Source organism: Palaemon carinicauda, chromosome 19 (assembly GCF_036898095.1).
Source record: "Palaemon carinicauda isolate YSFRI2023 chromosome 19, ASM3689809v2, whole genome shotgun sequence".
Lineage (NCBI taxonomy): Eukaryota > Metazoa > Arthropoda > Malacostraca > Decapoda > Palaemonidae > Palaemon > Palaemon carinicauda.
Window position 1 is genome coordinate 9,065,411 of NC_090743.1, and position 23,224 is coordinate 9,088,634.

Genomic DNA, 23,224 nt, shown 5'->3' on the forward strand with positions numbered 1-23,224 from the left:
CAAACCCGTATCCAACATTTGTAATAATTGCATTGTTGCAATAGACTTTATTGTTGTTCGTTCATCTTTTGTGCGAAGTATATCATCACCAAAATCCTTTAGAGCGAGAAAACTCTTCCTAGAGCATTTCTAGCGCATCTCAGACCTCAATCTAGCTCATTTATGTCTAACACAGTTGGCAACACTGGTGTCAGTCACTCAGTATCCGTCTGTTAAGATATCTATCGTAAACAAATCAAATGTTTATTATTGTATTGTGTGAATTGTTGGTGAAATGTGAATTATCTATTTTGGCGCTGGGCCTCTGCATTTATATTTTAGCGTTTGATTGGTAGGTCAAAAGCAGAAGAAGAGTGTATTTGAGTGATATTTATGTGTGTTTAGACCTAATCTTACCCTTCTTTCTCAGTTGTAAGCCTACCGGTAGGCCGTAACCCAGACCTCTTGATTTCATACAGACAATAGTTAGTTTAGTAAGATAAACTATATGAGCTAGTGATATAAACCTGCGAATATTTTTGCATTTTGAAAGAAACTACCGGTAGGCCTTTTCGTCTAAATGGCGAAGAATCTTCTGAGTATTATTGCTATGCGAGGTTAAGTTGTGGGGCGTAGGAGAGCACGCCACCTCATACCGTATGTTAGGTTATGGAATGTTTGGGGTGTATGTATGATAGTGGCCACCTGTATGTATGATGACGGCTGACTAAGAATACAGTGGTGTAAGGGGGGGTCGCAGGGTGCCGTCAGCCCCCAGTTAGATAAGTAGGTAAGGAGACGGTTTGTAGGTTAGTGTTCATATTCTATGCTTGCTGGAGGAACTGGCCGCTGATAGACAAAGGCTCCTATTTTTGTATTTCTAAAGAAACTACCGGTAGGCCTTTACGTCTAAATGACAAAGAATCTTCTGAGTATTATTGCGGCGCGAGGTTAAGCTGTGTGGTGTAGGAGAGCGCGCCACCTCATACCGTAAGTTAGGTTATGGAATGTTTTATAAGATGTAGTCTAATATGGTGTATATATGATAGCGGCCACCTCTATGTATTATTAAGTCTAATTTAGAATACGGCAGTGTAAGGGGGGGTCCCCCGTTATGTATATAGGTAAGGGCATGGCTTGTAGGTTAGGTGGGAAAGTTTAGATTAGTTGATGTCCATTTTTAATCCACGCGGGAGGAACTGGCCGCTGATATACAAAGGCTCCTATTTTCGCATTTCAAAAGAAACTACCTGGATGCTTTTATGTCTAAATGACAAAGAATCCTCTGATTATTATTGCTATTCGATTTTAAGTTGTGGGGCGTAGGAGAGCGCCCCACCTCATACCATAAGTTAGGTTATGGAATGTTTTATAAGATGTAGTTTGATGTAAATAGGTTTTTCAATATTAAACTTAGCCGGTGATCATATAGCTGTCAGCTCTGCTGCCCGACAGAAAAACCTAAGGACAAAATACGCCAGCGATCGCTATATAGGTGGGGGTGTACATCAACAGCGCCATCTGTCGAGCAGGTACTCAAGTACTCCATGTCAACACAGAACCAATTTTCTCTCTGTCGTGCCACTGGCAAGACCTACTAAATACGCTGTTACTAACTGGATTTGTTTTCACAACTATTTGGTGAAGTACACTATTCTAGTTTTGAGCTTTCGCTATGCAGGGGTTTTATCTTCATCTCAAAATCTTGAACTCGTTTTGGATAGATTTTATTATGGTGACAAAGAGAGTATGGACTCTCTTTCACTTTTAAATGGCCGACCCTTCCCCTAGACGGAAGTGTGTTTAGGTTTTTAGTAATTTTGCTTAACACGTTATAGATCTATATATTTTATATCTCTCCGCCTTTATTAGGCCTCTTCGATTAACTTTTCATTTATTATAAACATATAAAAATAAATTTTTTTATGTTTTGTTTATATGCGACCTTTCCTGATAGTAGGCGGTCCTAACTTGGAACCGAAGTTAATCAACGTTGAGCCCGTTATATCGTATTTAGCCTTTAAAGAATTTAAAACTTTTTAAATTTAATGTTTTATGAAAGAATTTCTTTGATAGTCTTCGTACTGTTTTCAAAGATGAACTAACGTTTAGTTTTTTTAGACTACGCAGTTGTTGACGTTCAGGACGTTCAACATGCGCTCTATCGTTACGATAGAGAGAGAGTGTTTCACGGTTTCACTTTGCAGTAAGAGTAAATCGATTCTGACGTTTCGTTCATTCTTTCTTAACTTAAATGGTTTAAATTCTAATTTAAAGGAACTTTTTATTTGGAAAACCTTTCAGTTTTTTCCTTTAGCCAAATAACATGTTTTTTTGACGATACATAATTGGGCTCTTCTCTCAGGTGCGAAATCAAAAGAGAAAGAGAGAGAGAGATAGAGACGGAGAAAAAAAAAAAAAAAAAAAAGTTCCGTTCAAGCGGGTAACGTTGAGAGAGAGAGAGACGGAGAAAAAAAAAAAAAAAAAAAGTTCCGTTCAAGCGGGTAACGTTGTTCCCGTGTTACTCTCCTCCCTAGTCGCTGTACGGGGAAGAAGGTAAAACGTTTCTAGGGTTTTATTCTTGTCCCCAGGCTATGTGCGGTGAGAGATTGTAAACGTAGCTTAATTGAACTAGTGTTTAGTCTCTTTCCCAGCCACTGAATTCTTTATCTTTATAAGTTTTCTGTTTTTGCTAGTATTAATGAGCTGCATTATACGACTGTTTTCGCAATTATTACCTTTTAATGAAGGATAGAATTGCGTGTTTCAGGTAGAAATCAGTAAAAGTTTCGATTTCAGTGAAATAAGTGCAAAACAGAAAATCGAAGTGATAAAGTGATATGCGCAAAGTGTTACAGTGTTGCGTCCGCGGGTTCGTCTGTTCGTGCCTGTCGTTCATCTAGTCCGGGACCTCTTACAAGCTCCCAAGCCCAGGGGAGAAGTAATGTCGAACGACTTATGGGTTCGTCAGGCCTTGATCAACGAACAGACGTTTCCCTCCGTGGTTTCGGGCGTATCTACCCAAGATCGCCCCACCCACACAAAGACGAGAGAGCCCATTTACTTCTCGTCTGCGGAAGAGGTTTCTCGTAAGAAACCATGGACCAAGGTCTCGCAGCTTATTAAGTGCAAGTCGGTCCCTTCCGCGCAAGTCCAACGGCCCAGTTGTAGCCACTGGGTCAGTTTGGACTCGCTGCAGTCTTCCGACGACTGCTCACCTCCTAAGAGAGGCAAAGCGGTACCGCAACAGGCAGTAACACCGTCTGTTGTCGCACCTGCTACTGTAGACCCTAAGTGGTCTTTGCTACAGTCTATGCAGACACAGTTAGCATCTTTTATGCAGCAGTATCGTGCGGAGAAGGTTGACGCTGCACCCGTTAGCCTACTCCCTGCCACGGTGGTGCGCCCAGCAGACGCTGACGCTACCTGCTCCCTCACCGCAGCTGTGAGTGTACCTCCACCCATGCGCAGTCGACCCTGCCAGACGCATGTTGACGTTCACAGACGCACGGAACCCTCCGTTGATGTTCGCGTGTTACCACAACAGCATGAGGGTGGAGTTAAGTTGCTTTGTTTTGACGCTGTACGTCAACCTCCGCATTCTAGAGTTGTTTTGACTGCTCAGTATAGACAGTCAAAGCAGTCTCGAGTGAACACTGTATGTCCTCACGCTCCTGTTGTGGTTGACAGTTCAGTTGTCGACAGTTCACAGTCTATCAAGCAGTTACATGACGTTGCCTTCTGGTCTGCTACTAATGCACCAGTGCTGTATGTCCTCACGCACCTGTTGTGGTTGACAGTTCAGTTGTTGACAGTTCACAGACTGTCAAGCTGTTACATGACGTTGCCTTCTGGTCTGCTACTAATGCACCAGTGAGAGACTCACTGAGATAACCTAGCTTTTATCGGACAAGGTTCCTGTAGATGAGGAAGTGCTGTTCCCCCTCCTACTGATATTCCTTTGAGGACTCTGTCATTTGGAGAGGAGCCTTAAGCTGCTTAGCCTCCTATGGACTTTAATTAAATCATGATGATTTTTTAAGGATCTTCGTCCGGATCTTGTAACTGCTGCTCCTCGTTCGCCTAAACGTCAGAACTTACACTAGGCCTAGCTACTTCGAAGCCGTTGTTGTTAAGCTAGTGCTCTCTCGCTCTCCTAGAGAGCGTTACGTTGGCTAGGCGACTGGTTTTTGCACCAGGAGGAGTTTTAGGGATACAGCCTTTGATTTCCCTTCTTTTAAACTGGCTTATAGAGCGAGAGTCTGATAGGACACGAGAGAAGTTCGCGGCTGAGAAGTTCATGCCTCTGCCCAAATAGACTTCTCAATTCTGGTAGACTCGCCCTGGCGCCTAGCCAGGAGACGCTCCAAGTTGTTTACAGGTCAACTTCTCAACTTTTGTCGAGCCTTTGAAGTTTTGCTGTACTATTATGTCACACATAACAAGGCTTCCAGGGATGGTAAATGGTTCCGCCTCAGTCGCTAACCCCGTCTGTTGCCACACCTGCTCCCGTAGACCCTTAATGGGCTTTGCTGCAAGACATGCAGTCCAAGCTTGTGTCCTTGATAGAGGACTTAAATGCGGAGAAGAACCTTCTGGCCAACAACCTTCCAACCGGTTGGTTGTGCGCCCTGTTGCGCTGAGGTATCCTACTCGCGTCTGCCAGTTGAGGTGGTTCCTCCACCGATGCGACCCAGTGTGGGTTGCCAGTCGCACGTTGACGTTAAGCGACGCTCGGAGGTGGTTGTTGACGTTCAGTGTGTCACTAGGAAGACGTTCAACAACCAGCAGAGGTGACTTGTTGTGACGCAGTGCGTCAACCTCAGCAAGGGTGTTGACTGCACAATCCAGCAGTCTAGACAGTTTCGGGTTGACGCTGTACTTCCTCGCGCACCCATGGTTGTTGACAGTTCACAGACTGTGCAGCAGTGCCATGATTTTGCGTCCGGCTCCGTCACGCATCCACCAGTGCGACCGGATTCAGCGAGTCAGACGTTGCCCACTCCGTTGCCGTTTCCTCATCAGTTTCGGATGAGAAACCCTCTGATGAGGACGTTGCTGAACAAGACGATCAGCCCCCAGCCCTGTTATCCATCCAGAAGATGCTGAAGAAGGAACGCTGCCCAGTCAGGCTGTGGATGAGTCTGGTAGGGACACTGTCATCCGTGGATCAATTTGTGTCACTAGGAAGACTACACCTCCGTCCTCTTCTATACCATCTAGCTTTTCACTGGAAAAGGACAAGACGCTAGAAGCGGTCTTGATCCCGGTTTCCGGAAAGTTATAGTCTTGTCTGACTTGGTGAAAGGACTATATTAACCTTAGAGAGGGTCTTCCCCTGACTGTTCAGACTACCAACCACGTTCTCTTCTCGGACGCATCGGACGTAGGCTGGAGTGCGACATTAGACGGTAGGGAATGCTCGGGATTATGGAACTCGAGTCAAAGGACAATGCATTTCAACTGCAAGGAGCTACTGGCAGTATGTCTGACCTGGTAAAGCTTCAGGTCTCTCCTTCAAGGCAAAGTGGTGGAGGTGAACTCGGACAACACCACGGCTTTGGCGTACATCTCCAAGCAAGGAGGGACCTACTCTCTGACATTGTACGAGATCACAAGGGACCTCCTCACCTGGTCAAAAGGTCTAGACATTTCAATAGTAACGAGGTTCATCCAAGGCAACTTGAATGTCATGGCAGATTGTCTCAGTCGGAAGGGACAAATAATTCCAACAGAATGGACCCTCCACAAGGATGTGTGCAAGAGACTTTGGGCCACCTAGGGCCAGCCAACCATAGATCTCTTCGCAACCTCGATGACCAAGAGGCTCCCAATATTTTGCTCACCAATCCCGGACCCAGCAGCAGTTCATATAGATGCCTTTCTACTAGATTGGTCACATCTAGATCTATATGCATTCCCTCCGTTCAAGATTGTCAACAAGGTACTGCAGAAGTTCGCCTCTCACGAAGGGACAAGGTTGACGCTAGTTGCTTCCCTCTGCCCGCGAGAGAATGGCTCACCGAGGTACTTCGATGGCTAGTAGACGTTCCCAGAACTCTTCCCCTAAGGGTGGACCTTCTACGTCAGCCACGCATTAAGAAGGTACACCAAGGCCTCCACGCTCTTCGTCTGACTGCCTTCAGACTATCGAAAGACTCTCGAGAGCTAGAGACTTTTCGAAGGAGGCAGCCAGAGCGATTGCTAGAGCAAGGAGAACATCCATCCTTAGAGTCTACCAATCGAAGTGGGAAATCTTCCGAAACTGGTGTAAGTCAGTATCCGTATCCTCGACCAGTACCTCTGTAACTCAAATAGCTGACTTTCTCTTATATCTGAGAAAAGAACGATCTCTTTCAGCTCCCACTATCAAGGGTTACAGAAGCATGTTGGCATCAGTCTTCCGTCACAGAGGCTTAGATCTTTCCAACAATAAAGATCTACAGGACCTCCTTAAGTCTTTTGAGACCACGAAGGAGCGTCGTTTGGTTACACCTGGTTGGAATTTAGACGTGGTACTAAGATTCCTTATGTCAGACAGGTTCGAACCGCAACAATCATCCTCCCTGAAAGATCTCACCTTAAAGACTCTTTTCCTGATATGCTTAGCCACAGCTAAAAGAGTCAGTGAGATTCATGCCTTCAGCAAGAACATCGGATTCTTATCCGAAACGGCTACATGTTCTACAACTTGGTTTTCTAGCCAAACATGAGCTGCCTTCTCGGCCTTGACCAATATCGTTCGATATTCCAAACTTATCGCATGGTTGGAAATGAACTAGAAAGAGTCTTATGTCCTGTAAGAGCTCTTGAGTTCGATTTAAAAACCTTTACGAGGCCCTTCTTAAGCTTTATGGTGTTCAGTTAAGAATCCATCTTTGACTATGTCAAAGAATGCTTTATCCTATTTTATCAGACTGTTATTACGAGAAGCTCATTCCCAGCTGAATGAGGAAGACTAAGCTTTGCTGAAGGTAAGGACACACGAAGTTAGAGCTGTCGCAACTTCCGTGGCCTTTAAACAAAATAGATCTCTGCAAAGTATAATCGACGCAACCTATTGGAAAAGCAAATCAGTGTTCGCGTCTTTTTATCTTAAGAATGTCCAGTCTCTTTACGAGAACTGCTACACTCTGGGACCATTCGTAGCAACGAGTGCAGTAGTGAGTGAGGGCTCAACCACTACAATTCCCTAATTCCATAACCTTTTTAATCTTTCTCTTGAAATGTTTTATTATTGTTTTTGGGTTGTCCGGAAGGCTAAGAAGCCTTTCGCATCCTACTTGATTTGGCGGGTGGTCAAAGTCATTTCTTGAGAAGCGCCTAGATTAGAGGTTTTGATGAGGTCCTTTAGTATGGGTTGCAACCCTTCATACTTCAGCTCCCAGGAGTCGCTCAGCATCCTATGAGGATCGCGAGGCTCAGTAAGGAAGACGTACTTAAAAAGGCAGAGTAATTGTTCAAGTCGACTTCCTTACCAGGTACTTATTGATTTTATGTTTGTTATTTTGAATAACTGCTAAAATGAAATACAAAATACTTAGCTCTTAATGTAACACATAATGCTGGTCTCTACCCACCCCCCTGGGTGTGAATCAGCTATATGATCACCGGCTAAGTTTAATATTGAAAAATGTTATTTTCATTAGTAAAATAAATTTTTGAATATACTTACCCGGTGATCATAAATTAAAGGACCCTGCCTTCCTCCCCAATAGAGACCCAGTGGGCAGAGGAGAAAATTGGTTCTGTGTTGACATGGAGTACTTGAGTACCTGCTCGACAGATGGCGCTGTTGATGTACACCCCCACCTGTATAGCGATCGCTGGCGTATTTTGTCCTTAGGTTTTTCTGTCGGGCAGCAGAGCTGACAGCTATATGATCACCGGGTAAGTATATTTAAAAATTTATTTTACTAATGAAAATAACATTTTCCAGTTTGGTTTTTCACTTGCATGAATGCATAACTAATTTATCAGTGCAGTTTTACAACAATTAGGTTATTGCTATAAAAAGTCTTGCAATCGCTAAAAATTTTTACCTTACACAGTCCAGGCATTACAGGAAATTGGCCCTCGGTGAATGTAGTTTATTGGGACGGGATAAGCTACGAATACAGTAGTGTAAGGAGACTTTGTAGTTCGTTGGGAAAAAATGTTAAACTATATTTTACAAGGTAAACAGACACAAGAACACCACTTGACATTAGGTTTCCAACCTAACCTAACCCTCTGGTTGTATCCTTAACCATCGAGGGACTATGCCCCCTGTGACCCCTCCTTAGTAGTGAATGTAGTTCATTGGAACAGATGTAAACTTTCTTATTGTCAAATTGATTTTATTTATGGGACAGTTGTTTCTTTTGGTCAGAAATACAATTATATGAAGATAGTTTTATGATTCAAGAAATATGATTTAGTGTTACCTTGCCAGGAGTGAACCTAGTTGGAAAGCAAACATAGGGTAGCGACGTAGTCTTGGGGTATGCTAAGAATACGGTAGTCTAAGGGGGATCGCAGGGGTCATAGCCCTCCCCTTAGGTAAGTAGGTAAGGTGGTGAACCTTAAGTTAGGTGGTGTTCTTGAGTTTATTTCCCTTTTAAGATGTCAGTTTTCAGTCATAACTTTTGAAATTTTACACCCGCTCTGTCCCAACGAACTCTCCAGATCAAAGATGGGCATTCATCATCTCAGGACGGTCTTGTAAGCTACATTTATAAGTTTGGGTAACATATTATTTGATGACTTCAAGCAGAAATTACTAATACAAATTTGTATGATTATCGTCACAAAAGTTGTTCATGAAGGGATTTTCCCATGCTTTAGTAATGGGATTCCTTAAAAGTTTTCCTATTATGCTACAGAAAAATTATATGTGTAACCTTAAGAACCATAACAAATACAGTATATCCTAATTGTTGTCACATGACTGGGCAAGTTGGGTATTGTATTGCTTCTACATTATTGATACTGAATTTAGTGATGGTACAGTATTTGTGATGATCTCAGACAGCAGCACACAACAAAATCATTGTGGAATTTAATTTTTTTATTCTGTATAGTAAAATATTAGGAACTTGATTCTGAGAATTGATCCCAGCCTGGGACCATGAGTTTTTGCATTTTCACTGGTGAGGTTACTGCTGTGGTAGGGCATCACAGTGAAGGGTTGAGCTTGCCAAGCAGATATTCTGGTGCTCATCTCTTCAGATGATACTGGAACTTAAACCAGACACCTTTAACCCTTAGATATCTAAAATTCCCCTGAACCATGTTTTTTCAATATTTAACTTAGCCGGTGATTATAATAGCTGCAACTCTGTTGCCCGAAAGACAACTCTAAGGTAAAAACTCGCCAGCGATCGCTACACAGGTTGCGGGTGTGCCCAACAGCGCCATCTGTCGTCTAGATACCCAGTACTCAATGTAAACAAAGACTCAATTTTCTCTCTGTCGTGCTATCGACAAGACGTACTTACTCGCTGTTGCTAAACTGGAGTTTTTTCACAACTAATTGCTGAAGTACTTTATTCTAGTTTTGAGCTTTCGCTGTGCAGGGTTTCTCTTCACACAAATCCTTGAACTCTTTTTGATAACGGATTCTTTGTTGATGACTTTTTGATAGTTTTTTGAATTTCCCTTTGACCAATTCAAAATGGCTGACCCTTCACAAGTCCCAAAATTTAGGAAGTGCAATGCTAGGGACTGTTCAAGGCGTCTTCCGAAGGCTTCTATCGACCCTCACACTGTTTGTTCCAATTGTCGGGATAAAACCTGTCAATTGGAAGATCGGTGTGAGGAGTGCGTTGGGCTTTTGGAATTCGATTTTATCGAATTCCAAAAGTATACACGTAGGCTAGAGAGAGATAGAGTTAGGAGAAGTTCTTCTCGTTCTGTTGATATATCCTCTCCTCATGCCCCACAACCTATTCCTTCCCCTGTAGTGGTTGCTCCTAACCCCCCTCCTGGCACTCAGGAACCTTCGATGGCTGATATGATGTGTGCCATCCAGGCTCTGGGTGAGAGAGTTGAGTCCCTTGCTAGTGACCGTAATCAGCTCATGGCGGATGTGAAGGAGCTTAAGTGCAAAAGTGCAGTGGGAAGTGCTAAAGTGCCGAGTGATAGTGTTGTGGAAAGTGTTGCGCTTGAGGGTTCGTCTGTTCGTGCCTGTCGTCCTCCTAGTCCGGGACCTCTTGCAAGCTCCCAAGTCCAGGGGAGAAGCAATGTCGTACGACAAATGGGTTCGAGAGGCTTTAATCAGCGAACAGACGTTCCCTCCGTGGTATCGGGCGTATCTACCCAAGATCGCCCCTGCCTAACTAAGATGAGAGAGCCCATTTATACCTCGTCTTCGGAAGGTGTTTCTCGCAAGAAACCCTGGACCAAGGTCTCACGACCGCTAAAACGCAAGTCGGTCCCTTCCGCGCAAGTCCAACGGCCCAGTTGTAGCCACTGGGTCAGTTTGGACTCGCTGCCGTCTTCCGATGACTGCTCACCGCCTAAGAGAGGCAAAGCGGTACCGCTTCAGACAGTAACACCGTCTGTCGCCGCACCTGCTCCTGTAGACCCTAAGTGGTTTCTTCTGCGAGACATGCAGTCTAAACTGACGTCTCTAATGCAGGACTTTCGTGCGGAGAAGGTTGCTGCCGCACCAGCTAGTGCAGTACCTAGCCCACAACCTTCCACACGATCGGTTGTGCGTCCTGTGGACGCTGAGGTAACCTTCTCACGCACACCAGTTGAGAGAGTTCCGCCACCCATGCGTTCCAGTGTGATCTGCCAGCCGCATGTTGACGTTAAGCGACGCACGGAGGTCTCCGTTGTCGTTCGAGAGGTTCAACAACCGTCAGAGTTGTTTTGCTTTGACGCGGTGCGTCAACCTCCGCAACCCAGTGTGGTTGCCACTGCGCACCCACATCAGTCCAGACAGTCTGGAGTAGACGCTGTGCGTCCCTGCGCTGCTATGGTTGTTGCCAGCTCACAGACTGGGCAACAGTTCCATGACGTTGCGTCCGGCTCAGTCACGCATGCACCCGTGCGACCGGACTCAGCGAACCAGCCGTTACCCACTCCGTTGTCGTTTCCTCATCAGTTATCGGATGAGGGACTTTCTGATGATGATGTTGCTGCACACATAGATGAACCACAATCAGAATTGGACGAGCCTAAGTCTACGCAACCCTCTTTGGACTTTAGGAAAGTTTTGGCCATTTTCAAAGAGATGTTTCCGGACCAGTTTGTTTCTGTGGCTCCTCGTTCTCCTCCGTCAGAGTTTGTGTTAGGCATGCCGTCTACCACTCCTGCCTTTACTAGACTCGTCCTCGCACGCTCGTCCAAGAGAGCTTTGCGGGTGATAGGAGAATGGTTGCAGTCCAAGAAGAGTTTAGGGAAGACAGCCTTTACTTTTCCCCCTGCTAGACTCTCTTCTAGATCGAGCGTCTGGTATGCCACGGGAGAATTTCTCGGCTTGGGAGTTCCTGCCTCTGCCCAGGGCGACTTCTCAAGCCTCGTAGACTCTCCCCGCCGCCTTGCCATGAGACGCTCAAAGATATGTTGGTCATCTTCGGACCTGGACCACCTTTTGAAAGGTATCTTTAGGGCCTTCGAAGTTTTTAACTTCTTAGACTGGTGTCTAGGAGCCCTAAGCAGAAAGATCTCTCCAACAGAGAAAGAGACTTCCTTGCTCATTATGTCCTGCATGGACAAGGCCATACGTATGGGTCTAATGAGCTTGCTGCATCTTTTGTGTCCGGAGTCCTTAAAAAGCGTGAAAACCTATGCTCATTCCTTTCAGCTGGAGTTACACCGTGCCAGAGATCCGAGCTTCTTTTTGCTCCTCTCTCCAAGTGCCTTTTTCCAGAAGACCTGATTAAGGAAATAGCCGCTTCATTGATACAGAAGGACACTCACGATCTTGTTGCGTCCTCCGCTCGCAAAGCTACCCCTTTGCCTACCTTGTCAGCTAGACCAAGGATGGACACTCCAGCGTCCCGTTTTATTCCGCCCTTTCGTGGCAGAACCTCCAGCAGAGGAGGTGCTCGTGCCGAAGGGAAACGAGGAAAGAAGAAAGGAACCAAGTCCTTTAAGGGCAGAGTCTGACTGCCAGCTTCTTCAGACAGCAGTGGGAGCCAGACTCAAGAACTTCTGGCAGACCTGGGAAAAGAGAGGCGCAGATGCACAATCTGTGAAGTTGCTCAGAGAGGGGTACAAGATCCCGTTTGTACGGAAACCCCCTCTAGCAACGTCTCCCATCGATCTCTCTCCCAGGTACAGAGAGGAAGACAAGAGACGAGCCTTGAAACAGGAAGTGTCTCTTTTACTAGAGAAGGGAGCGGTGGTCAAAGTCTCGGACCATCAAACCCCGGGATTCTACAACCGACTCTTCTTGGTGTCAAAGAAGACAGGAGGGTGGAGGCCGGTGCTAGACGTCAGTGCTCTGAATGTCTTTGTCACAAAGCAGACGTTCTCCATGGGGACCACAAAGTCGGTTCTAGCAGCGGTCAGAAGGGAAGACTGGATGGTCTCTTTAGACCTAAGGGATGCTTACTTCCACGTCCCCATCCACCCGGACTCCCAACCTTTTCTGAGATTCGTTTTCGAAAAGGTTGTCTACCAGTTTCAAGCCCTGTGCTTTGGCCTAAGCACAGCTCCTCTTGTGTTTACGAGGCTGATGAGGAATGTAGCCAAATTCCTTCATTTAGCGGACATCCGAGCCTCCCTCTATTTGGACGACTGGCTTCTCAGAGCTTCTTCCAGTCGTCGCTGTCTGAAGGATCTAAAGTGGACTCTAGATCTGACCAAGGAATTGGGTCTCCTTGTCAATATGGAAAAGTCACAAGTGGTCCCATCCCAAACTATTGTGTATTTAGGGATGGAGATTCACAGTCTAGCTTTTCGGGCTTTTCCGTCGGCCCCCAGAACAAGCCAAGCCCAGTTATGCATCCAGAACATGCTGAAGAAGGAACGATGTTCAGTCAGGAAGTGGATGAGTCTGATAGGGACGCTATCATCCCTGGAACAGTTTGTGTCATTAGGAAGACTACACCTCCGTCCTCTTCAATATCACCTAGCATTTCACTGGAAAAAGGACAAGACGCTAGAAGCGGTCTCGATCCCCATTTCCGAGAAGATGAAGTCTTGCCTGACTTGGTGGAAGGACAGTATCAGCCTCAGAGAGGGTCTGCCCCTGGCTGTTCAGACTCCCAACCACGTTCTCTTCTCGGACGCATCGGACGTAGGCTGGGGCGCGACATTAGACGGTCGGGAATGTTCGGGACTGTTGAACTCGAGTCAAAGGATAATGCATATCAACTGCAAGGAGCTACTGGCAGTACATCTGGTCTTGAAAAGCTTCAGGTCTTTCCTTCAAGGCAAAGTGGTAGATGTGAACTCGGACAACACCACTGCCTTGGCGTACATCTCCTAGCAAGGAGGGACCCACTCACTGACGTTGTACGAGATCGCAAGGGACCTGCTCATCTGGTCAAAAGGTCAAAACATATCACTAGTTACGAGGTTCATCCAAGGCAACTTGAATGTCATGGCAGATTGTCTCAGTCGGAAGGGACAAGTAATTCCAACAGAATGGACCCTCCACAAGGATGTATGCAAGAGACTTTGGTCCACTTGGGGCCAACCAACCATAGATCTCTTTGCAACCTCGATGACCAAGAGGCTCCCAATGTATTGCACACCAATCCCGGACCCAGCAGCAATTCATATAGATGCCTTTCTCCTAGATTGGTCGCATCTAGATCTATACGCATTCCCACCGTTCAAGATTGTCAACAAGGTACTGCAGAAGTTCGCCTATCACGAAGGGACAAGGTTGACGCTAGTTGCTCCCCTCTGGCCCGCGAGAGAATGGCTCACCGAGGTACTTCGATGGCTAGTAGATGTTCCCAGAAGTCTTCCTCTAAGGGTGGACCTTTTACGTCAGCCACACGTAAAGAAGGTACACCAAAGCCTCCACGCTCTTCGTCTGACTGCCTTCAGACTATCGAAAGACTCTCGAGAGCTAGAAGCTTTTCGAAGGAGGCAGCCAGTGCGATTGCTAGAGCAAGGAGAACATCCACCCTTAGAGTCTACCAATCGAACTGGGAAGTCTTCCGAAACTGGTGCAAGTCAGTATCTGTATCCTCGACTAGTACCTCTGTAGCTCAAATAGCTGACTTTCTCTTATACCTGAGAAAAGAACGATCTCTTTCAGCTCCCACTATCAAGGGCTACAGAAGCATGTTGGCATCGGTCTTCCGGCATAGAGGCTTGGATCTTTCCAACAATAAAGATCTACAGGACCTCCTTAAGTCTTTTGAGACCACGAAGGAGCGTCGTTTGGTTACACCTGGTTGGAATTTAGACGTGGTACTAAGATTCCTCATGTCAGACAGGTTTGAGCCGCTACAATCAGCCTCCCTGAAAGATCTCACCTTAAAGACACTTTTCCTGGTATGCTTAGCCACAGCTAAAAGAGTCAGTGAGATTCATGCCTTCAGCAAGAACATCGGATTTTCGTCAGAAAAAGCTACATGTTCACTACAACTTGGTTTTCTAGCCAAAAATGAGCTACCTTCTCGACCTTGGCCGAAATCGTTCGATATTCCCAGCTTATCGAATATGGTAGGCAATGAACTAGAAAGAGTCTTATGCCCTGTGAGAGCTCTTAAGTTTTATTTAAAACGAACTAAACCTTTACGAGGCCTATCTGAAGCTTTATGGTGTTCAGTTAAGAAACCATCTTTGCCTATGTCAAAGAATGCTTTATCCTATTTTATCAGACTGTTAATACGAGAAGCTCATTCCCATCTGAGTGAGGAAGACCAAGCATTGCTGAAGGTAAGCACACACGAAGTTAGAGCTGTCGCAACTTCCGTGGCCTTTAAGCAAAATAGATCTCTGCGAAGTATAATGGACGCAACCTATTGGAGAAGCAAGTCAGTGTTTGCGTCTTTTTATCTAAAGGATGTCCAGTCTCTTTACGAGGACTGCTACACACTGGGACCATTCGTAGCAGCGAGTGCAGTAGTGGGTGAGGGCTCAACCACTACAATTCCCTAATTCCATACCCTTTTAATCTTTATCTTGAAATGTTTTTATTGTTGTTTTTTTGGGTTGTCCGGAAGGCTAAGAAGCCTTTCGCATCCTGGTTGATTTGGCGGGTGGTCAAAGTCATTTCTTGAGAGCGCCTAGATTAGGGGTTTTGATGAGGTCCTGTTGTATGGGTAGCAACCCTTGATACTTCAGATCCTAGGGGTCGATCAGCATCCTAAGAGGATCGCGAGGCTCCGTAAGGAAGACGTACTTAAAAGGCAGAGTAATTGTTCAAGTCGACTTCCTTACCAGGTACCTATTTATTTTGTTTTTGTTATTTTGATAACTTCTAAAATGAAATATAAACTCTTAGCTCATAAAAATGTAAACATATATTGCTGGTCTCTACCCACCCCCCTGGGTGTGAATCAGCTATTATAATCACCGGCTAAGTTAAATATTGAAAAATGTTATTTTGATAATAAAATAAATTTTTGAATATACTTACCCGGTGATTATAAATTAATGGATCCTCCCTTCCTCCCCAATAGAGACGCGGTGGAACGAGAAGAAAATTGAGTCTTTGTTTACATTGAGTACTGGGTATCTGGACGACAGATGGCGCTGTTGGGCACACCCGCAACCTGTGTAGCGATCGCTGGCGAGTTTTTACCTTAGAGTTGTCTGTCGGGCAACAGAGTTGCAGCTATTATAATCACCGGGTAAGTATATTCAAAAATTTATTTTATTATCAAAATAACATTTTTATCACCATTTCCACATTTTCATTTGTCACTTGCCAAATTTCAGTTCTTCCATGACTTTCCTGTGTTCTTGATTACAAGAAGTTTATTTTTCATAGTATATGTTTTATCTTCCAGCACAAGAGAGCAGTGAATGCAGAGCTTTTGTGTAATTTCAACAGATTATGTTCTTGCCCTAACCTAACGTATATGGAAAACAAAAATAAGAAACCTCCCTTTCATAAGGTAAGCTTTTATGTATTGTATAACAACATTTTTGTTCCGACAATGTATACAAACCCTTTCGCTCTTAAAAGTTGATATACTTTCGGGGAAGCTGGAAACTAGCCACAAGGCTTTTACTGAGGGTTACCCACCGCTAGTTAGCGCGGGGATAAGGGTAGTATTGGCTACCTCACTCGCACCCTAACCTGTGGTATACCGCCACTTTTGCTTTTGGCTCGGTGAATAGCAGACAATAGTCTCTCTCTCTCTATCATTAACAAACTGGCTTTTGACTATTTGACTTTCTCTTTTCAGGGTTGCTTGTTTTTTGCGGATCATGTCATGTGGGTTTGTCCTGGTCGTGAAGGACGCCAATGCGGCACCTTCATGTTCGCCATAGACAACAATCACCATTCCCTTAGTCCTACTTGCAGGGTCACTCTTTTAAGCAGGATTCACCTTGTAAGGAGTGGCCATTCTCCCTGTGGATGAGATTTGGTAGGTGGCAGAAGAAGTCCAAAAGGGATTCTTCTCCCTCGTAGTTCGCGATAGTGCATCTGTGCGCTTACCATTTGTAAAGCACACTCGTTTCCACCAGGTGCCGCGGTAGTGATTTCAACCAAACGCTTGGTCATTTTCGCCTGAATCTTGATCCTCCCAGTCAAGCTCCTGAGCGTGATCACTCCCGTGTTGCTTCTGCGGGTGTTCCTTCGTTTTCGAAAGACACCCCATGGTTCCACAAACTGGTCAAGGCTGTTCAGCAAGTGATTGCCAGTCCCACCCAATTACCACCAGTTGGTTGGACACCCCTCGTTGTATCTATGTACCCAAGGTGGGTACTCGCCAAATACCTCTCAATCCAAGACGTAGGAGCCCTGTTCCCAGACATACTCCTTGGCCTTTTGTGCTTCCTTCCATTTCTTTTCAAAAATCATATAGATATCAGAGTTACCTAGACTCCAAGGCCACGAACAGCAATTTAGAACCGGACTGGAAAAGACTGAGCATTGTTGCAGTAATTCTTCCGAAGAGAAGATGACAAAGGAAGGGAACACCTTCCCCGAGTGACACGCTACACCCTAGAACTAGCAGAGGCTCGACTTCTAATCTAAGCTGACGGAGATCCTAGCAGACTCGGTGGCAACCCTTCTTCATCACCTAGACAGACTGCTCGAGTTTTGTCAGAATCTAGGGATTGTGATAAACCTTGAGAAGTCATCTCTGTTCCCATCCCAGAGATTGGTATACCTCGGTGTGATCATAGATACCAAACTACCAAAAGTTTTTCAATCAGATGACAGAGTATAGAGGATGAGTAAGGTAGCAAGCCCCTTCCTCAGATAAAAAGAGCTTCCAGGCCAGCACTGATTGAGTCTCTTAGGTCACCCATTATCCCTGGCCCATCTAGGTCCCAACGGCCACCTCAGAATTCAATTTTTCCAATGGCAGCTGAAACCCAGGTGGAATCAGCACACCGGCTCACAAGATACGTTGGTCTCCATGAGACTAGAACAACTGACGTACCTTCAGTGGTGGGTGGCAGACGAGAACCTCCGCGAAGAGACAAACCTTCTCGTCCCTCCTATGGAATTGATACTTTATTTGGATGCATCAAAAGAAGGGTGGGGGGCCCATATACTGTATCACACTGCCTCAGGGCTTTGGTCCGAGTCTGAAAGTTACCAGCACATAATTCTCTCAGAGATGAGGGCAGCCTTCATAGCCCTCCAAAAGTTCCAACAATTCCTGATGGGTCACTCTGTGGTGCTGATGAGTGACAACACCACTGTAGTGGATTATGTAAACAAGCAAGGCGGTACTTTTTACAGCCCTAATGCCATCTAGCAGTTGAGATCTTAAGATGGACAGAAGACAATTCGGTTTCCCTATCAGTCCGCTTCATTCTCGGCCAGAGGAATGTGCTCGCTGACAATCTGAGCAGAGGTACTCAGATAGTGGGCTTTGAGTGGTCTTTGAATCATCTGATAGCCAACAAAGTCCTGATTTGGTGTGTTTTCCCAACTGTGGATCTGTTCACGACGTCTCTGAACTTCAGGTTCCCGCTCTGCTGTTCCCCAGACCTGGACCCTCAAGCTCTCTGGCAAGATGTATTCCAACAACAGTGGGACGACATCGACGTGTACGCCTTTCCCTCATTGTGTCTGATGAGAAGGCTGCTCAACAAGACCAGAGCATCCAACATTCTATCCATGACACTCATAGCTCCGCTATGTCATCACACAGAGTAGTTCCCGGACCTTCTGCAGCGCCTGACAGAGATCCCAAGAAAACTCCCTCCACGGCACAAGCTACTCAAACAGCCACACGTGACCATCTTTCACAAAGTAATAGCTTCACTTCATCTTCATGCCTGGAGTCTGTCTTCTGTGGTTGTTGATGTCGTGTAAGGGGTATCTTCCCCCTCGATGCCAATATTCTAACAATAGCGCAGTTCCTCGTTTACCTTTGGAAGGAAAAGCTTCTCTCGGTCTCGACGGTGAAAGGCTACCGCTCAGCTCTTGAGCCTTGCCTTTAGACTGAAAGGAGTTGATATTTCCTTTTCATTGGGGTCGTCTCTCATAGGAAGTTATGAGCTTACTTGCCCCCAGTTGGAAGTTATACCTACTCTTGGAACATGGTTCGTGCCCTTTAGTCTCTGAAGGGTACTCCTTATGAACCATTACGCCAGGCAAGAGATGACCACCTCACTTTGAAGACAGTGTTCCTGCTCGCTTTGGCGAAGAGAGTCGGTGAACTTTCATTGTCTCTCCTATGGTCGCCCATTCAAGTGAATGGCGGGAGGTAACGCTCAGCTTCGTCCCTGGGTTTATTGCTAAGACTCAAAATCCGGGAGTAGTGTATCCTAGATCCGAGCCCTTTCGGATCGGGAGTCTTCGTCTGTAATCGATGACCCAGATCAAATGTTACTTTGCCCAGTGAAGAGCTTGAGGTATTACCTTAAACGCACAGCAGCAGCTCGCCCCCGAGTGTCAACACTCTTCGTTAACGCGGGGAAGGTCAAGAATCCCGACTACCACCCTCCTGTTCATCGACTTAGATATCATGATGTTAAGGGCATTAGTACATCCATGGTGTTCAAGAGAAACTACTCTGTGCAGCAGGTACTGCAAGCGGTCATGTGAAAGTGTCAGACAGCCTTCACTGCCCACTACCTGCAAGACGTGACCCACGGGAAGATGGAGACGTTCTCTATTGGTCCTGTGATGGCTGGATATTATTATTATTTTTATTATTATTACTAACCAAGCTACAACCCTAGTTGGAAAAGCAAGATGCTATAAGCCCAAGGGCTCCAACAGGGAAAAATAGCCCAGTGAGGAAAGGAAATAAATAAATGATGAGAATAAATTAACAATAAATCATTCTAAAAACATTAACAATGTCAGAACAGATATGTCCTGTATAAACTATTAACAATGTCAAAAACAGATATGTCATATATAAACTATAAAAAGACTCATGTCAGCCTGGTCAACATAAAAACAAGTGGTTTGAAATTCCCCAGGCTCCTTGATGGACAAGTAGCAGAAGGTTGAGGGCATAGGTTACCCGGGGTTAGTCTGGGATGAGTGGGTAAGAATTACTAGCTCTTTCTTTCTTTCATCTTCCCCTATCTTGGATAACAGCACCCATGGGTCCTCAGTAAGCTGGCCTCACCTATCTGCAGATAATGACCATCTCTCTAGTGTAAACTAGTATAGAAATAATGCATATTACATTCTCGTACCCCTCGCTAGGTGGGCATTGGGTAACGTCTATCTTTGATGCTAAAGATTCCTATTTATCTTGGAGAAATCTTACTTAGATAGTCACGTTGCTAGTATCGCAAGCACACAGGTTGCTCAGGCCGCTATACATGTGTTGGACGAAATTTTAGAGGTGTGAGGGTTTCTCTTAGTTACTTGTCAAGCCTGTATGAGAAAATCCCGGGTCAAATGCCTAGCCAGTTGGTTCGGAATGGGTGAGTCATCTCTATACAGTAAATAGCGAAGGGTATGTACTGTAGTTAGTTTCGGAAAATATGAAAAATCTGGAATTAATTTGTATTTTTCCTGACAATACAAACCTATAGCTTTTTATACATATTGTTCTGTCATCATCTGCCACCCCCCCCCTCCCCCCAAGGAAGTCCTGCCTGCAATCAAAAGAGAGTTGGACACACTGGTGTGCGAGTGAACGAGGTAACTGGCAACCCCTGCTACCCCTCCCCCTGCTAACTAGCGGGTTGGTAATTCCACCATGCTTAAAAATCTTTATGGCTAGTTTTCCTGCTTCACCGAAAGATAATTCTTATGAATAGCTACAGGTTTGTATCGTTAGGAAATATACAAATTACTTCCAAATTTGTAATTTTTAAAGACCCTGTGATGGAGACCATAGTTCCTAAATACTGTACTTGAATGATTGTACCTCATTGATCCTTTCTCCTGCCAATGATATTTAATATTTCATTGCATATTCCATTCTCATCATCTCTGTCTTTCTTCTATTTATCCTGAGCCCAGCCTCATGTGCTATCTCATACATTCTTGTAAGCAAGCATTACAAACCCTGTGGTGTTCTGTTAATAAGGACAGCTTCATCAGCATTCTCTAGGTCTGTTAATTTCCTATTACCAATCCAAATCATCAGCATACACTATGTCTGCTAATTTCCTAACTCTTCACACTGTTCCTTTACAAGTAAGTATCCAATAATTGTTAGTGTGGTTGGAGTAGCTTATGTCATAAGTTGAAACATTTGGTTTATTCCAGTAAGGTCAAAAAGGGCAAAAAAACACAAATTTTCTGATGAATAGGCTAACTTAGCTTATGGGCTGTGCTTCATTTTCAAGGTTAGAAATTCATCTATCATCCAATTGTCATCTATGTTGTAGGCTGTTGTAGAACAAGCTGAGTTCACAAATTTTCTGAATCTGATCTGTTCAAACTGACATACTAGGATGATAGACTGATTCTCAGTTTGTTTCTACTCATAAACCTTTAGTTCTTTAAGATTGGAAATGTTTATGGCGGAGTTAGAATGGCCGTTAAAACTATTAAAAAGGTAGTTAAGAATAGGTGGTGAGCATGGGTGAGTAGAACTGCCCACTCTATTGTGAAAAACACTTCCTTTTTGTCTTCGGCTGCAACAAGTACTGTCAAACTGTTACGTCCAATCGAAGATCTTTTAATCTTTATCCTTATACTTTTTAGTTTGAATAGTTGATATTGGCTTTGTTTTAATAATGAAATCAGTGAAGGCTGGCGACTGCATTGGTTTATGGCTAAACTAATGATGCCGCCACTCACTCTGCACTTTAGGGGCATGATTGTTTGCAGTTATCTCCATTTACTAATTGTAGATCTGAGCCTCCCATTAAAGGCAGGCATATTCTTTGAGGAGTGGGAACGTTAAGTCTTCTTTGGCATCATTCCTGGCAATGCCCATGACAAAGCCGGAGAGACTATTTAGCATTTTGTGCTCTTCTTCAAGTTTGCCATTCACTGAAGATTCTGGGTATATGCCCTTGGCTTGGTCTCTTGGAGTACGTTTCAGAACTAGAAAGAAATCGGATCTACATTGAGGAGATTTTTCAGGATTGATGGAGTTTATGGTGATCACCACAATGCAACACATGCTAGAATCTCTTCCTTGCAGACCGCTGATGACAGATGCCCCTTCCTTAGGTGATGCAGGTAGGCCGTCGATGTCATTTTGAAGCAGTAGTTAGCTAATGCTATTTGGCCCCAGGTGAACCAAGTGTCAGTGAGTCAGGGATGCTAGCGGCACTAGAGGTGATCCCTGCATGTGCCCTAAACCAAGAAAGCAGCTAAGGTAACTCGAGCACCTGTGGAAGGGGAATTGTCAAAGCCGGAAGGGCATAAGAAGGCTCAGGGACTGATAAACAAGTGCGTATCGTCATGGTAGTCATCCCGTGAATAGTTGTAGGGTCTTTCACCCCTATGCCTGTGCCCCAGGGCCCATAGCTCCCACTCACTATATCTCAGACCCTGTGTTGGGTGCCAGCGAGGGTCCCTAATGCTTGCCCTGTGACATTGATTCGTTGTGGATTGTATCGGAGCAACCCTTGTGGTTCACCCCTGGGGGAAACTTCATTATCAATGGTTGTTCAGATGAATTTTTTGCTAGCAGAATCTGAGGGGAAAGTTTGTAAGAGGTAAAAGAAATTTTCTTCCTGTTCCTTCCGCCTTCTTCCACTTCTGATTCTGACCCTTCTTTCAAGAAAAACCAGAATTCAAAGTCCATCAAGGCCAGTCGTAGTCGCAGACGTAGGGCTCTTATCGACAACACCTCTCTTTCCGGGAAGGTGGATGGCTACCGGTGTTACTTGGCCTGTGGGGCTTGGGACCATGGCCCTTTACCATGTCACTAGCTGACTACCCGGATGGCCTGGCTGGACGGGAATGCACAACCCCAAGCTGAGCCGCTCACTTTTCCTTGACCAGGGTCCGTGAGGGCTGGAGTCACGGCCCTGTGCTCCTGGCCAGTTGGGGGTCAGGGCTATGGCTCTGTACTCCCAGCCCCGTGAGGACTGGGGCACCGGGGCTAAGGACTGGGTGGCATACTTGACTACCTTGGTAGGTAGGCTAGCCTTTTATGCACATTCACTTGTCGTTGGGCAGTTTGGTGCCCTCCATTACTGTTTCTACTAGGAAGGAAAATGCTACCTCCTTCTCTATTTTGGATACTTTGATACAGTACAGTATATCAAATTGTGATAATGGTATCTCTTGAGGACATCATTCACTGGATGGCGGCTGAGGTGACATGGCCCCGTGCTTTTGGCACAAGACCGTGGCTTACTTGGCACTATGATCAGCAGAGGGTTTTATCTTTCTGATAACAATCTGCCTGGTCTTTCATCGACCCATGATTACACTGCTGCTTCTGTCCTTCGTACAGAACATATATATTTATGAGGGTGTTCATTTACCTTTCCTGAGCAAACTGTCGAGCCTCCATCCCTTGCAAGGGATAAGGATGCTCAGAAATCTTTTGCCCCTAAAGTTCTGGCCCTTGGCCCAGTTCCAATGGAAGCAAAGAAGCCAGTCAGTCTTCCTTTTTGGAGGTTCTTGCACTCATTCATGAGTGCAATGAACTGGGTGTAGTGACCATGGCGTCAGCATCAGTTTGGTCCTCAATCATTGATTGGTTATTTGGGTGTCCCTCAAAAGTCAAAGCCTTCTCTCGAACTCCCTTTGATGGATCTTGTTAGTTGGCCC

General features: G+C 45.2%; 1 protein-coding gene across 3 annotated transcripts in view; it reads left to right on the plus strand.

Moving 5' to 3' along the window:
* The first annotated feature begins 184 nt into the window (after positions 1-184).
* Positions 185-23,224, plus strand: part of LOC137658434 (phospholipid phosphatase 5) — a 276,559-nt gene continuing 253,519 nt past the window's right edge. For 2 of the 3 annotated variants that reach the window (XM_068393141.1, XM_068393142.1), the window contains exons 1-2: positions 191-331; positions 15,891-15,998. The gene's annotated coding sequence lies outside the window, so the exon portion shown is untranslated. Of the gene's footprint in view, positions 332-15,890; positions 15,999-23,224 lie in introns of all 3 variants that reach the window. The other variant, XM_068393143.1, reaches the window with a different exon arrangement.